We start from the raw sequence: 15,857 nt of genomic DNA on the forward strand, positions 1-15,857 counted from the left end.
CACCTAGAACCATGCCTGGTATATAATAAGTATTCTGTGAACATTTGCTGAATATAAATTCACAAAGAATAATAAAATTGCCTAAAAAATCCAAAAAAATCAACTGGAAAACTATTTGAACAAATAAGAATGCCATAAAGTGTGTATTAAGAGGTAAGTGTGGGAGAGAGATCCAAGATGGCTGATCACTAGCAGCTCGGGATTGTAGCTCCCAGTGAAAGCGCAGAGAACGAGAGGACGCCACACTTTCAGACGACTTTTTGTTGCTCACGGACCAGGAGATTCCCAGTGGAGGAGCCCCACGGGTCACCAGCACGTCTCTTGTGGCCGGCGAGGCGGTTTTACAGGCACCTCGGCACGGCGGTGCTTGGTGCAGAGTAAATGGGACTGGGTCCCCTATTGGCCGACGTTTGGAGCTCCGGGAAGGCAGAGTTACCTATTCAGCTGATCGAAAGACGGACTCGGAAGCCAGACTCAAGAAGGAAGGAGATTCCCAGGCAAAAAAGCACCATCAGTCTTAACATCGCTGTTTTGGCCAGCGCAGTGGGTTGCTCAGATTCCAGCGCTGGGAATCAACAAGTTGGACGTCCACTCAGAAACCTAATTAGAAAGTCGGTAATCACAAAGATGACAGATGGATAAATTTATAATGAAGGGAAGAAACCAGCCTAAAAAGGCTGAGGATACCCAAAATCAGAACGCCTCTCTCTCTACAGGGGATCACAGTTCCTCATCAGCAACGGAACAAGGCCTGATGGAGAATAAGTGTGTTCCATTAACAGAAGTAGGCTTCAGAAGGTGGATGATAAGAAACTTCTGTGAGTTAAAAGAACTTGTTCTAACCCAATGCAAAGAAACTAAGAACTTTGAAAAAAGGTTTGATGAAATGCTAACGAGAATAGACAATTTAGAGAGGAATATAAGTGAATTAATGGAGCTGAAAAACACAACACGAGAACTTTGCGAAGTATGCACAAGTTTTAACAGCTGAATTGATCAAGCAGATGAAAGGACATCAGAGGTTTTATTTCATTAAGACAAAATGAAATAAAATGAGAAGACAAGATTAGAGAAAAATGGATAAAAAGGAAGGAGCAAAGTCTCCAAGAAATATGGGACTATGTGAAAAGACCGAATCTACGTTTGATAGGTGTACCTGAATGTGACGAAGAGAATGAATCCAAGCTGGAAAATACTCTTCAGCATCTTATTCAGGAAAACTTTCCCAACCTAGCAAGGCAGGACAATATTCAACTCTAGGTAATACAGAGAACACCACAAAGATATTCCTCAAAAAGAGCAACTCCAAGGCACATAATTGTCAGATTTACCAGGGTTGAAATGAAGGAGAAAATACTAAGGGCAGCCAGAGAGAAAGGTCAGGTTACCGACAAAGGGAAGCCTATCAGACTTACAGCAGATCTCTCAGCAGAAACGCTACAAGGCAGAAGAGAGTGGGGGCCAATATTCAACATCCTTAAAGAAAAGAACTTTCAGCCCAGAATTTCATATTCAGCCAAACTAAGCTTCACAAGCGAAGGAAAAATAAAATCTTTTGTGAACAAGCAAGTACTCAGAGATTTCATCACCACCAGGCCTGCTTTACAAGAGCTTCTGAAAGAATCACTACACATAGAAAGGAACAACCAATATCAGCCTTTCCAAAATATACCAAAAAGTAAAGAGCATCAACATAATGAAGAATTTACATCAACCAATGAGCAAAACAGTCAGCTAGCATCAAATGGCAATATTAAACTCACATATATTATTATTAATCTTAAATTTAAATCGACTGAGTCCCTCAATCAAAAGACACAGCCAAAACCCATCAATATGCTGCATCCAGACCCATCTCACATGCAAGGATACATAAAGAATCAAAACAAAGGGATGGAGAAAATTTTACCAACCAAATGGAGAGCAAAAATAAATAAATAAAAAGCAGGAGTTGCGATTCTCGCCTCTGATAAAATAGACTTTAAAGCAACAAAGATCAAAAGAGGCAAAGAAGGACATTACATAATGGTAAAAGGATCAATACAACAAGAAGAGCTAATGATCTTAAATATATATGCACCCAATACAGGAGCACCCAGATACATAAGACTTATAAAGAGACTTAGACTCCCACACAATAATATTGGGAGACTTTAACGTCAGTATTAGACAGATCAGTGAGACAAAATTAACAAGGATATCCAGGACTTGAACTCAGATCCGGAACAACTAAACTTAATAAACATTTAAAGAACTCTCCACTTCAAATACACAAAATACACAGTCTTATCAGTACCACATCACACCTATTCTAAAAGTGAAGTAAATCATTCGTCAATGATTGCACAGCATTTCACAGGTTTAAATGAAATATTGGTTGGCTGCTTGTTATTTTCTTCCCTCATTTCTTCCTGTCTCCATTATTAAGCACAATTATTGGCATAAAAGAGGTTTTCAATACCCATCTTTAGACTGCATTCTAGCCTGGGCAATAAAGCAATACTCCTCTCTCCCTCTTATTCTTCCTCTTTCTTCCTCGCCTTCATTCTTTTTTTTTCTTTCTTTTTCTTTTTAAAAAATAAATAAGAATTGGAGGATAACTTAGACATTTCTTCATCTTATCCTTCTCTATTCAATGGAATTCTTCAATGTTCTAGTTAAAAATATAGTCCTCACAAATGAACATGACGGTATTTCCCATGATCTGAATATTATATTTCTAAATAACAATGCTGCTGGAAGTTGAAATTATATTTTATTCTTCCCTAAGATGAAAAACAGATTTTCTTACTAGTTTTCCTTCAGTTTTTCTCTTAATAACTTCAAAACTATCTCATCAGGATTTATATATCTGGGTCTACAGTACACACACCCTGAGTTCATTGCCTCTTAAATATTTTTGAAACATTTCTGAATCTTTCTATCTTTAAGCCATGGCTCCTCTTTTTTTTTTTTTTTTTCTTGCCATTTCCTTTTCTGCAAAAAAAAAAAAAAAAAAAAAAAAAAAAAAAAAGTAAGCATATATAAATCCATGACTTTTTTATGTACTGGCAATGACCAGTTTAGAGATGAACAGCACCTCATTTGTAAGAGCAACAACAACAAAATCTAGGAAGAAATTTAAGAAGAAATGTTCAAGCAAGGGCTCATGCCTGTCATCCAGTTACTCAGAAGGCTGAAGAGGGAGGAGCTCTTAATCCCAGGAGTTTGAGACCAGCCTGGACAGCATAAAGAGACATCAGGTTGTTTTTATTTTAAAAAAAGATTTGAGAGGCTGAGATGGGAAGATCCCTTGAGCCCAGGAGTTTGAGACCAGCCTAGGCAACATGGCAAAAACCCATCTATACAAAAAATTAGGTGGACCTGGTGGCAGGTGCCTGTGGTCCCAGCTACCTGGAGGCTGAGGTCAGAGGATCACCTGAGCCTGGGAGGTCGAGGCTGCAGTGAGCCAAGGTCGTACCACTGCACTCCAGCCTGGGCAACGGAGTAAGAGAAAGAGACCCCTGTCTCAAAAACAGAAAGAAATATTCAAGACTCAAGACACATACAAAGAAAATCTTAAAACTTTATGTTAAGATATAACAGACTATTCAGGGCCCCCAAGCCCTACCCAGGACAGCACCCAAGCCAGCCACGTCTTTAAAAAAAAGAAAAAGGGGATATTATTAAGAATTGTAAGACATAGCATGTTCTTAAAAGACAAAACTGATCATAACGGTGATCATAGGGATAGCCCAGCTTCTCTCTAGCCTTATCTGGGCTCCACAATGTCCTGAGCACTTGAGTTGGAATGACCCCTTTAACACTGTCCAGGACTCATGCAGGCAGGAATTATACTGTGTGTTTTTTTTTTTTTTTTTTTTTTACAAAGTGGAATATCCATTTTATTGAAATAAAATGGGTTTCCATACATTCACTCCGTGACTCAATTGAGAAGCTATCTACCACCCACACAATAGGCAAAAGATTAATGATGGAATATGCAAATAGATCTAAAAATCATGGTAAAGGTACAAACAACACAGTCTCTTTTGTTCGTTTTTGAGACAGAGTCTCACTTCGTTGCTCAGGCTGGAATGCAGTGGTGCGATCTCAACTCACTCTAACCTGGTCTCCTGGCCTCAAGCAGCCCTCCCACCTCAGCTGCCTCAGTATTGGGGCTGCAGGTGCACACCACCATGCCCAGCTAATTTTTTTTTTTTTTAATAGATGGGATCTCACCATGTTGCCCAGGCAGGTCTCAAACTCCTGAGCTCAAGTGACCCACCTGCCTCGGCCTCCCGAAGTGCAGGAATTACAGGTGTGGGCCACTGTACCTGGCCCAAACAATACAATCTGGTAAGCAGAAAAACAACTGGCATCTCATGAAAACAGAAATGGCCAATGAACTGAAAAGATGCTCAGCCTTAGCAGTCCCAGGGATGTCATGCTAAAGCAGTGAAGCCCTTCCTCCTCTCCAGCTGCGCTCACTGCTGGGAACTGGTGGCTCAGGGGTCTCTGTCCTGCCTGCTCACCCTTCACGCCCCCTTGCTGCCTGTTGATCCTTATGCCTTGGTCCAGCTCCATCTGCTCATTCCCTAGAGTGTCCCTTTCCTTGTGTGGCACCCAACTGGCCAAGCCCAGCTGGGCACCGGGCCTGCACACAAGCTGCTGGGAGTGGAAAGAGAGGAGACACAGACGTTGAGACTGGTTTCATTTTAAATTCATCGCCACCAGCTTAGGCAGACGCTTACTGACTACTACATTTACCCAGCCTGGTACCACCCAAACACATCCTTGTGTCCTGCCGCACAGAGAGAGCGAAGCTGGGATCACTGCCTACCCCTTCTAAGTGAAAGGTTGCTGGCCGGGCGAAGTGGCTCATTCCTTAATCCCAGCACTCTGGGAGGCCGAGGCAGGTGGATCACAAGGTCAGGAGATTGAGACTATCCTGGCTAACGTGGTGAAACTCCATCCATCTCTGCTAAAAATACAAAAAATTACCCGGGCGTGGTGGCACATACTTGGAGTCCCAGCTACTCGGGAGGCTGAGGCAGGAGAATCACTTGAACCCAGGAGGCGGAGGTTGCAGTGAGCAGAGGTTGAGCTACTGCACTCCAGTCTGGGCAACAGAGCGAGACTGTGTCTCAAAAAAAAAAAAAAAGAAAAAGAAAGGTCGCTGAGCATGGGAAGCTGTGCCTTTACAGGCAGGTCAAGGGCCTGGCCTCTGGGACCCAGAGGGGCCTCATGTGAAGGGGAGTGAGGATGGGCTTGTCTAGAATCTGCCTGAGTTGGGGACCTGGAAGAGTGAAACTGAAGGAGGCTGAAGTATTCCCCCGAAGGCAGGGAGACTCCAGACCCTTGTAAAGTGGCCCAGGAGGTCCGGTCAGCTTCGGTCACCTGGGAGGCCAAGCAGTGCGCAGGCAGCAAAGACCCCTGGCCCTCGCTGCTGGCCCTTAGGCTGTCCCCGGAGGATGAGGAGCTGCAACTGGAGTGGAAGTGGGCAGAGCCCAGGCTGGAGCAGGAGGCATTTCACCTCAGAGTAAAGTTGGGAGTTTTGATAGTTAAACTGGCTGGGACACAATAATTACTTCACAGTGACCAAATTGAAATGGGCATGAAAATGGGGCAAGATATTACCCTGGCAGGGAGGAGAGGACACTGCGGGAAGGAACAATACAAGTGATTTCTCTTTTTTCAGTAACTCTCAAAGCTGCAAAAGTGGGTGGGGGTGTTATTCAAATGAATGTAACTCTTCTGTTACCTTCACACATCAGTGACACCAAATGCACAGACGGGACCATCGGGGCTGGCGCCAGAGGGATTCTTCGTCCACCTGGGCAGCACCCGCCTGGTGCTTGCAAACGGTTCTGTCTCCCTCCCTCTTCCAGGAAAACACTTTTCTGTGATTTCACAATGATATTTGTACTATGCTGGGGCTATTTTTAGGAGCTGGTGTGATGAAATCCTCAGCACTGTAAACAGTGTGCACACACATACGTCCCGCGTGTGTACTTGTCCAGCACACCTGGCTGGTGAGAGAACGGGCAAGCAGAGGGTGATCTTTGATAAGACGCTGGCCCGCTGGCCCGAAGGCACTCAAAACAGGAAGTGGCCACTAGACTCAAGTCACATTCCTGCCAGAGGCTGGACGCAAGCCCTCAGGCCAGGGATCCCGGGAATGCTGGGCTGGTGCTGTTTACTTGTTCTTGGGTACATGAAGCAATAGCTCTGTTGCTCCTCCGTGAGGAGATTGCAGAATGTTCTGGCTCGAATCACCAGTCAAGACTGTGTCAGAAGACAACAGTACAGCAGATCTAGTTGAGAGGCCTTCATTGGCTTGTATTTGTTCTTCTAGAATGAGCAACACTTCATTCTATAACATAGAGAAAAGGGTCAAGGAAAGCGGAAACCAGAACAGAAAGCTGATTGGTCTTCTCAAAGGTAAAGGTTTCAGCAGAAGGCTTCCTTACTGTGCTAGCTAAAACCGGCCTGTTGGGGAATGTGGCTGCTATCTCTTCCTCTCTCCTGATTTCTGAGCAGCTCAGATAAACAGTCTCCACTTGGTGGTGTGGAAACTCAGCACAAATAACCCTGTTTTGCTTTCGTCTGTTGGGCCGAGGGCAGGAGCTCTGTCCCAGGCCAGTGGCCTCCTGGCATTTCACTTCCCAGTGACATGGCACCAACATGCCTAACAAACACTCGTCTGTCCTGTCAACGCTGTGTCTCTCATTTTTTTTTTTTAATTTTTTATTTTCTAGAGACAGGGTCTTGCTCTGTCTCCCAGGCTGGAGTGCAGTGGTGCGGTCATAGCTCACTGCAGCACTGACCTCCTGGGCTCAAGGGATCCCCCCTTTCTCAGCTTCCCAAGGAGCTGGGAGTGCAAGCATGTGTCACCGTGCCTGGCGAATGTTTAACTTTTTGTAGAAACAAGTTTTCAGTGTAGTGCCCAAGCTGGTCTCAAACTCCTGGCCTCAAGTGATCCTCCCACCTTGGCCTCCAGAGGGTTGGGATTTCAAGCATGAGCTGCTGCACCTGGCTCTGTCTCTTTCAAACACAAGTCCACAGTTTTGCTGACTCCTGGTGGCGACAGGGAAAGGCCAGCAGGGAGTAGAGAAGAAGACACAGGCTTTTCGCCACTGGGAGAGGAGGCAGTGGGAGAGTCTGCAGATACCAGGGGACCAGAAAGCAGGGGCAGCTAGGGCTGGTATCTGGGCTCCACTACTACGGACTTGTGTCACTTGGAAAAGCAACCTCTCTGGAGGTCCCCATCTTTAAAATGAGGGCGCCATGGTCATTCCGTGAGTTCACGAGGGCACTGCATTTAGTGCCTGGCAAATGACAGTGCTTGGTGGGCGATGCCTGTGTCTGACACCACTCCCCTGTGTTGTTACCTCCTAGTAGCCAAAGAGGGGAGGTGTGGTGTCCTTATCTCACGCAGGATGGGAGGGGACTGAGGCTCAGAGAGCCCATGACCGCAGGAGCTGGGACTTGAAAACGCCCTCAGAGCTCTCAGCACTGGCCTCATCTCGCTTCTCATCACCATAAAAAAGACAGTGATCAGCTGGAGGGGTCAGTCGGGGCTGGGAGGGTGGGAAGAGTGGTCCCTCCAAGGGGACCCAGAAAATGCCAGTGTGGCAGTCCTGGAGACCCCTGGCTGGGCAAGTGGAGGCAGAGGCTGCAGCCAGAGGACAGACCGCTGGCCAGAACCTGAGCCTCCCCGAGAGCCCAGCCCGGCACAACTGCTCTGCCCCTTGGTGGAAGCCCCCAGGCTGCACCTGGAATGGCAGAGCTCTCACTGGAAGCACTGAGACACTGTCTCCAAGAGTCCTGCCCTTCTTAACCAAGTCCTTTCCCTGGGTCAAAGGAGAATGGTGGAGCTCTTTGGGGGTATGATGGAGGGGACCCAGGTCAGGCTTTGCAGGGAAGGCCCGATGACTAGTTACGAGGTCTGAGCTCTGATTGTTTTTATCTTGCCCAGATTCCTACCTAAGGAGTGTGAGGAGTCATGCCCTACAATCCATAAATTCTCATCAGATGGGTTTTATTTAACCCTATATATTGTGACTTTCTAAGCTGACTCTGGCATAACATTACGAGACAAAGAAAAAAATCAAAATATTTTACCCCGAAACATGTTTCTCTGCCATATGTTGAAATGGCCCTGCAAAGCTGTCCTTTGTAGGGGAAAATCTGCATCTGCAAAGAATCTCTAGTAACATAGCTAGATTTTTTTTCTTCCAGGCCTCCCAATCCTGAAGAGATTAACTGAGAGTCTATCACCTTTCAAACATCTGAACAGGAAACCCTTGTCATCTGCTGTCTCTAAGGGCAGCCAGTGTAAGACTCCAAAAGAGCCTTGGGCTCCACAGTCTTTTATCTTAACCGGAACATTTCCTTTCTGCTGATCTCAGGACTTTAGACAAACTCAACCAACTGTCAACCAGAACATGTTTAAATTCACCTATGGCCTGGAAGTCCTGCAGTGAGTTGTCTCGCCTTTCTGGACCAAACCAATGTATTTCTTGAATGTTTTTAACTGATGTCTCATGCCTCTCTAAAACTATAAAACCAAGCCGCACCCCGACCACCTTGGGCACACATTCTCAGGACCTCCAGAGGCTGTGTCACACGCCATGGTCACTTGTATTTCTTTTTGTTTGTTTTTTTGAGACCGAGTTTTTGCTCTTGCTGCCCAGGCTGGAGTGCAATGGTGTGATCTCGGCTCACTGAAACCTCCACCTCCCAGGTTTCAACCGATTCTCCTGCCTCAGCCTCCCAAGTAGCTGGGATTACAGGCATTCACCACCACGCCCAGCTAATTTTGTATTTATAGTACAGATGGGGTTTCTCCATGTTGGTCAGGCTGGTGTCAAACTGCTGACCTCAGGTGATCTACCCACCTTGGCCTCCCAAAGTGCTGGGATTACAGGCGTGAGCCACCGTGCCTAGCCTTCAAATTTGGCTCAGAATATATCTCTTAAAATATTTTACAGAGTTTGACTCTTTTTATGGACAACATTAATGCCCCAAAAGAAAGAAAAAGGCCAGGCATGGTGGCTCACTCCTGTAACCCCAGCACTGGAGGATAATTTGAGGCCAGGAGTTCAAGAACAGCCTGGGCAACAAAGTGAGATTCCCATCTCTACCAAACATTTTTTTAAATCAGCTATTTGGGAGGCTGAGGCAAGAGGATCCACTTTGAGCCTGGGAGACCAAGGCTACAGTGAGCTGTGATCTCGCCGCTGCACTCCAGAATGGGCAACAGAGCAAGACCCTGTCTTTAAAAAAGTAAAAAAGCCCCTCATTCCCGCCTTGTGGAAAGTATCCTATCTTGCATAGAAGAGGTGCTCACTTAGTTATTTATGCTCCAGTGAGCGCCTTGTCCCCATGGCCCTGCCCTCTCTGTTCCGTCCCTGGCCAGAGTTGGGAATTCTCACCTAATCCTGTCACAGCTGGCAGGTGAGATCCCCCAGGAAACAGCCCCCTGTCATCCGTAACAACTTGATCTCCCTCTAAGCCCCCTCTGCCCTCAGCGGGTCGGAGGAAAATGACCTTGAATCTCCCTGAGACGTCCTCCCTGGGGATGGGCCCAGGGCTGTCGTCTTCCTTGGGGAGGGAGTGGGCTACCGGTCTACAGAGCTTGCCCGCACACATCCCCTGGACTCTGCTGCCCTGTGCAGGTGGCCCAGCCCCCACCCCAGGCACCCTCAGCCGGCTGCTTCCAGCATCCGCCATCCCTGGCTTCCATCTGGGAAAGGCAACTGTGCACCCTCCCCTATCCTCGGGCAGGCCCTTTGCCCTGAGCCCCTCCTTGCCTTTCCCTGAGACTCAGGTTTTTGGGAGAAGCATCTGGAAAATGTGCAGGCTGATGGGTCCTCCACTCTCTCTCCCTGCCCCACTCCTGGCAGAGCACAGAGCCCAGTCCTGCTGGAATGGGACAAAGAAAGGCGAGAAGTGCAGAGACAGCGAGTGCCGCACTTCCAAGGCCACCCCACGGGCCTTGCTTTTCCCATCTGTTAAATGGGGATGATGCTAAAGCCTCCTTCCTTGAGTTTGCTAAGGATTAGAGAAAGGAATGCCCATGAGGTGCTCGTGGGGCAGGAGAACAGGGTCTGGGGGCAGGGAAATGAGGGCCACTGCGTCCACTGAGGAAAAGCACCAGGGTCTGGGGGCAGGGAATCAGGCCAATTTATGCTGACTTCTCACAGCTGGAACAAAGGGAAAATCCCATCTCCCCACCCCATGACAAAGGATCAAAGGCCACTCTACAGCCCTGTCCCTTCCACCAAGAGGGAGAGGGCCTTGGAGTGACCACGGGGCATCCCTTCATCTGCACAGGGTGACAGTTCACCTCAGCAATTTTTTTTTTTTTTTTTTTTTGAGACAGACTCTTGCTCTGTGGCCCAGGCTGGAGTCCAATGGCGCATCTCAGCTCACTCAGCTTCCACCTCCTGGGGTCAGGCGAATCTCCTACCTCAGCCTCCCGTGTAGCTGGGATTACAGGCATGCGTTGCCATGCCCAGTTAATTTTTATATTTTTGGTAGAGATGAGGTTTCACACGTTGACCAGGCTGGTCTCGAACTCCTGACATCAGGTGACACCTCTGCCTCTGCCTCCCAGAGTGCTGGGATGACAGGTATGAGCCACTGTGCCTGGCCAAGAATAGCCTACATTTACAGTGTGCTATGATCCCTCGTGGGGGTAAAAACTACATATTTGCTCTAAATTCCCTCCAAGCTACTCCAGGAGTATGATTTTCTGTTCTTTCCTGGTGAAACTACCTTTGCAAAATGATGACGGAGACAGTGAAAGAGATCTGACTTAACCGATGCCATCTTGCTTCTAACCTTCCAGTGTCCTTGTTCATTCCTGGGCGTAGCCTGGACTCACTTTGGGAGAAACTTGGTTTATAGTTTAAAACGAAGACAGCCCTTTCCCAAGCAGACTTCCATCTTGCCTGGGGACTAGATTGACTTTGTAGGACTAACATTAGCCACAAGATTAGAAATGATGGTTTAGGAGTCTCGCCGCAGGAGGCTACAAGATTCCAACCCTCCCTAAACTGCTCCTAAGATCAGTGCTTGAGATATTTTGCAGCCCCTGCACTTGATGGGTCAGCTGGCACCACTCAGATCCATAAAGTGGCTCATCTGATCTTGTGGCCCCCACCCAGGAACAGACTCAGCACAAAATGACAGCTTCGACTCCCTATGACTTCATCTCTGACCAATCAGCACTCCTGACTCACTGGCTTCCCCCCCACCCACCAAGTTGTCCTTAAAAACTCTGCTCTCTGAATGCCTTGGGAGGCTGATTTTTGAGTAATTGTAAAACTCTGTTCTCCCACACAGCCAGCTCTGCGTGAATGACTTTCTCTGTTGCAATTCCCTTGTCTTGATGCAAGCAGCAGGCAAGGTGGACCCCGTGGGTGGTCACACTGGGACGCTGGAGGCCCCGTGATAGTCTGCCCTGGGCCCTCCCGAGCTCCAGGGAGGCAGAGGCCGAGGGTGGCAGTGTGAGGCTACAGTTCCCATTTCCGAGCCTCATTCTCTGGGGAGGGGGCTCCTCATGTTAGACGGCTTCAAACCAGAGCATCTCCACCTTGAGTGAGGGCTGGAAAATGTGGCTGAGGCTTGCTGGGCTGCATTCCCAGAAAGTGAGGTATTCCTAGCCTCTAGATATTTGAGGTGAAGGGAACAGATTGATCACATTTACTAAACAGACCCACAAATAGGCGTGTCCTGATATCCTGATATCTTGAACAGAAGCATTCCTAATTTTGCTTTAAAGATGATTCTTGCAAGAGATAGTAATTAAGAAAACCCTTTGTTGGGCCGGGTGCGGTGGCTCAAGCCTGTAATCCCAGCACTTTGGGAGGCCGAGGCGGGTGGATCATGAGCTCAAGAGATCGAGACCATCCTGGCCAACATGGTGAAACCCCGTCTCTACTAAAAATACAAAAAAGTAGCTGGGCATGGTGGCGCGTGCCTGTAATCCCAGCTACTCAGGAGGCTGAGGCAGGAGAATTGCCTGAACCCAGGAGGCGGAGGTTGCGGTGAGCCGAGATCGCGCCATTGCACTCCAGCCTGGGTAACAAGAGCGACACTCCGTCTCAAAAAAAAAAAGAAAGAAAACCCTTTGTCACAAACCCTCGTAGCAGAGTACATCTCCCTGTGGTCTTTTTTTTAGCCTGTATATAAACAAGTGTTATACCTGGGGTATATAAAACAAGTATTATGTCTGGGATGGACGTGTTCCTCCTCTTACTTTTGGGAAGGCCCTACCCTGTCTACGGAGTCGCTGTTCCTTCACCTCTTTACTTTTGTCAATGAAAAGAGTCAAACTCTACAAAATATTTGAAGAGATTTATTCTGACCCAAATATGAGTGACCATGGCCCATGGCACAGCCTCAGCCGGTCCTGAGAACAGGTGCCCAAGGTGGTCGGGGTGCAGCTTCGTTTTATACCTTCTAGGGAGAAATGAGACATCAATCAAATACATTTAAGAAATACATTGATTGGGTCCAGAAAGGCGGGACAACACAAAGTGGGGGCGGGGCTTCCAGACTGTCAGTAAATTTAAACATGTTCTGGTTGACAGTTGGTTGAGTTTGTCTAAAGTCCTGAGATCAGCAGGAAGGAAATGTTCCGGTTAAGATAAAAGACTGTGGAGCCCAAGGCTCTTTCGGAGTCTTACACTGGCTGCCCTTAGAGACAGCAGATGACAAGGGTTTCCTGTTCAGATGTTTGAAAGGTGATAGACTCTCAATCTCTTCAGGATTGGGAGGCCTGGAAGAAAAAGGTCTAGCTATGTTACTAGAGATTCTTTGCAGATGTGGATTTTTCCCCACAAGGACAGCTTTGCAGGGCCATTTCAACATATGGCAGAGAAATGTGTTTTGGGGTGAAATATTTTGATTTTCTTCCTTGTCTCATAAAATTATGCTAGAGTCAGGTTGGAAAGTAAGCCACAGTATACAGAGCTAAATTAAATCCATCTGATGAGAATTTGTGGTTTGTAGGGCTTGACTCCCCAGAGCGCTTAGACAGGAATTTGGGTAAGATAAAAAAATCAGAGCTTAGTCCTCACTTTGTTAATAGACTTGCTTTTGCTTTGCATTGTGGACTTGCCCTGAAAGATCCACGAACCCTCTCTTGGAGTCTGGATTGGGACTGCTTTCTTGTGACACCCACCGTAACCTCCCAGCGGTGTCACCTTGCCCAGTGCCTAGACAGAGCTGATTTGTCAAGAGTAATTTACATAGAGCCAGCTGTGCGGGAGACAGGAGTTCTATTATTAGTCAAATCAGTCCCCCCAGACTCAGGGATCAGAGTTTTTAAGGACAATTTGGTGGGAAGGGGGCTCGTGAGTCGGGGATGCTGATTGGTTGGCTTAGGGATGAAATTATAGGGAGTCGAAGCTGTGCTTCCACTTTTCTTTTGAGACAGAGTCGCGCTGTGTCACTCAGGCTGGAGGGCAGTGGCACGATCTCGGCTCACTGCAACCTCCACCTCCTGGGTTCAAGTGATTCTCCTGCCTCAGCCTCCTGAGTAGCTGGGATTACAGGCATGTGCCACCAAACCTGGCAATTTTTTTGTATTTTTAGCAGAGATGGGGTTTCACCACGTTCATCAGGCTGGTCTTGAGCTCCTGAACTCATGATCCCCCCGCCTCGGCCTGCCAAAGTGCTGGGATTACAGGTGTGAACCACCCTGCCCGGTCGGTTTGGGGTCAGTCTGCAGGCAGGTAAGCTCACAGTGTGCGTGCCGTCTCTAGGGAAAGTCCCTACTGAAGATGGCTCTGCTCGAATGAGCTCAATTCCAGTGCCAGTGCTGACACTTATGTGTTGACTGCATGGTCACCATGGTCCCTGTCCCGAGGACATAGTCACTTCCTTGACTACCTGTCCTGCCTCAGGTTTGATACCCACACTTGCAGGGCATTTTCAGATGCTGCTGCTGCTGAAAAAGAAAATGTCATTAAAGTGTCACACTGGGCCCCCCTCCATCTCTCCCATTGGGCCTCCTGTCTCTGATGGATGCCGTGGCGGTGCTGTGGGCACTGGCTTCACGGCTGCCATGTGGGGTGAGTCCAGGTGCGGGAGAGGCAGGCACTGCAGAGCTGCCCAGGTGCACAGGGACGGATGCAGGACAGCTCAAGGCTCAGGGCCTGGGAGGGCTGGGGGAGAGATGTTCTCACACGGGATGTGCTCATCACCTGGGGGGTGGGTGGAAGAGGTGTTGGGGAATGAAGATCCAGAGCAAAGGGCAGTGTGTCTGGCACCAGTGACAGTGAGTGCTGGGCGCTGGCCTCGGTGGGAAAAGGCTCCCCGTCCCCTTATGGGACCCTTTGGTCGCTCAAGATCTCACACCTGCGCTCTCCAACCCACACTCATCAGGTGCCCAGACCTGCAGCTTCCTAGCCCGCTGCACATGGCCTGGTCAGCAGGTTCAAATGACCAATTCCCAGGTCCCAGCCCAGACGTCAGGATTACTGTAGAGGGGGCCGGACTCTGTATTTTAGACAAGGTTTCAATGACTGGAAGTTGCACTGTGAACCACGCCACTCCATTCTCGCTGGAACCAGCCTATCGGCGTCTGATGCCCTCCCACCCACCACGCTGCGTTCTGGTTCAGCGCCCAAAGTGGCTTCCAGCAGAGGACACTCTGGAGGGACACAGCCACACCCGGGACCCAGGCCCAGGTGAGATCTGGAGGCTGTAGGAACGCGAAGGGTGGGTGCTTTGGCCCAAGTCAGGAATCTCCAAGGACATCCCCCGCAGAGTGGACCAGGGAGAATGTGTTAGGGGGTCTTGGCGCGACGGCATCGGGGTCACACCCTGCGAGAGAGGCCATGGGAGCCAAGCAGCAGGGCAGCCCTGTCGGCAGCAGCGGTAAGACCTGCGGGGCGTGAGGGCCTCACCTGCGGCTCCGTGTCCTGTCCCTCACCACATCCCACGCGTGGCCCCTCTGTCGGCGATGACACCCACCATACTTGGGTCGCTGGTCACGCCCCCTGCAATAACCAGCTCCCTGATAATTAAGATCTGTCTGCCAGGCCTGCTGGCGCACACCTGCGACCCCCGCACTTCGGGAGGCCGGCGGGAGGCTCCCTTGAACTTAGGAGTTCAAGACCAGCAACACACGGAGACCCGTCTCAAAACAAAATCGTCACAGCGAACGAAGTTCCCGCATATTTGGCATAAGCTGATTGATGCCGTTCCTCCCGGATGCGTTCCGAGCAGGTGCTCCTCGGGCTCCCCCTTCTGAAACGCGCGCTGGACGCTCGGCCTCCGCGCCCCGGCTCGCCGGCGCCCCCTGCTGCCCACGGCGGGGAACCGGGAGAGCGGCGGGAGCGCGCGGTGGGGCGGGGCGCGGCACGGGGGCGGGGCGCGGCACGGGGGCGGGGCGCGGCGCGCGGCACGGGGGCGGGGCGCGGCACGGGGGCGGGGCCTGGGGCGCGGCGGGGCGCGGGAAGGCGGCCGGGGTCCTTCAGCAGGGGAACCGGCAAGGACGGTGTGGCGGATGCGGTCAGGAGAACGATCCCCAGCAGTCAACGCGGCACCCGCTGATTCGCAGGGCCACTCGGAAGCTTCCGCAGAAGCGCACGGGAGAGAAGCACCCTCAACTGTCCACGGGAAACATGGCGGCCTCCGGGGGCTCGGGCGCGGGGGCGGGGGCGGGGGACTCCCGGGGGTGGGTGGAGGGCGCGGGGGCGGGGACTCCCCAGGGGGGCGCGGGGGCGGGGCCTCCTGGGGGGCGCGGGGGCGGGGACTCCCCAGGGGGGCGCGGGGGCGGGGCCTCCTGGGGGGCGCGGGGGCGGGGACTCCCCAGGGGGGCGCGGGGGCGGGGACTCCCGGGGGTGGGTGGAGGG

General features: G+C 49.9%; 1 long non-coding RNA gene across 2 annotated transcripts; it reads left to right on the top strand.

The window, feature by feature from the left end:
- Positions 1-6,003: 6,003 nt before the first annotated feature.
- LOC141580738 (uncharacterized) lies at positions 6,004-15,654 on the top strand. Of its 2 annotated transcripts, none has more exons than XR_012513032.1 (3): positions 6,004-6,423; positions 13,591-15,228; positions 15,563-15,654. It is a non-coding gene; the product is annotated as an uncharacterized LOC141580738 (long non-coding RNA). The 2 variants fall into 2 exon arrangements; XR_012513033.1 differs by having other exon boundaries at positions 13,594-15,228.
- Positions 15,655-15,857: the final 203 nt, after the last annotated feature.

The sequence above is a fragment of the Saimiri boliviensis genome, chromosome 12, assembly GCF_048565385.1.
Source record: "Saimiri boliviensis isolate mSaiBol1 chromosome 12, mSaiBol1.pri, whole genome shotgun sequence".
Taxonomy (NCBI): Eukaryota; Metazoa; Chordata; class Mammalia; order Primates; family Cebidae; genus Saimiri; species Saimiri boliviensis.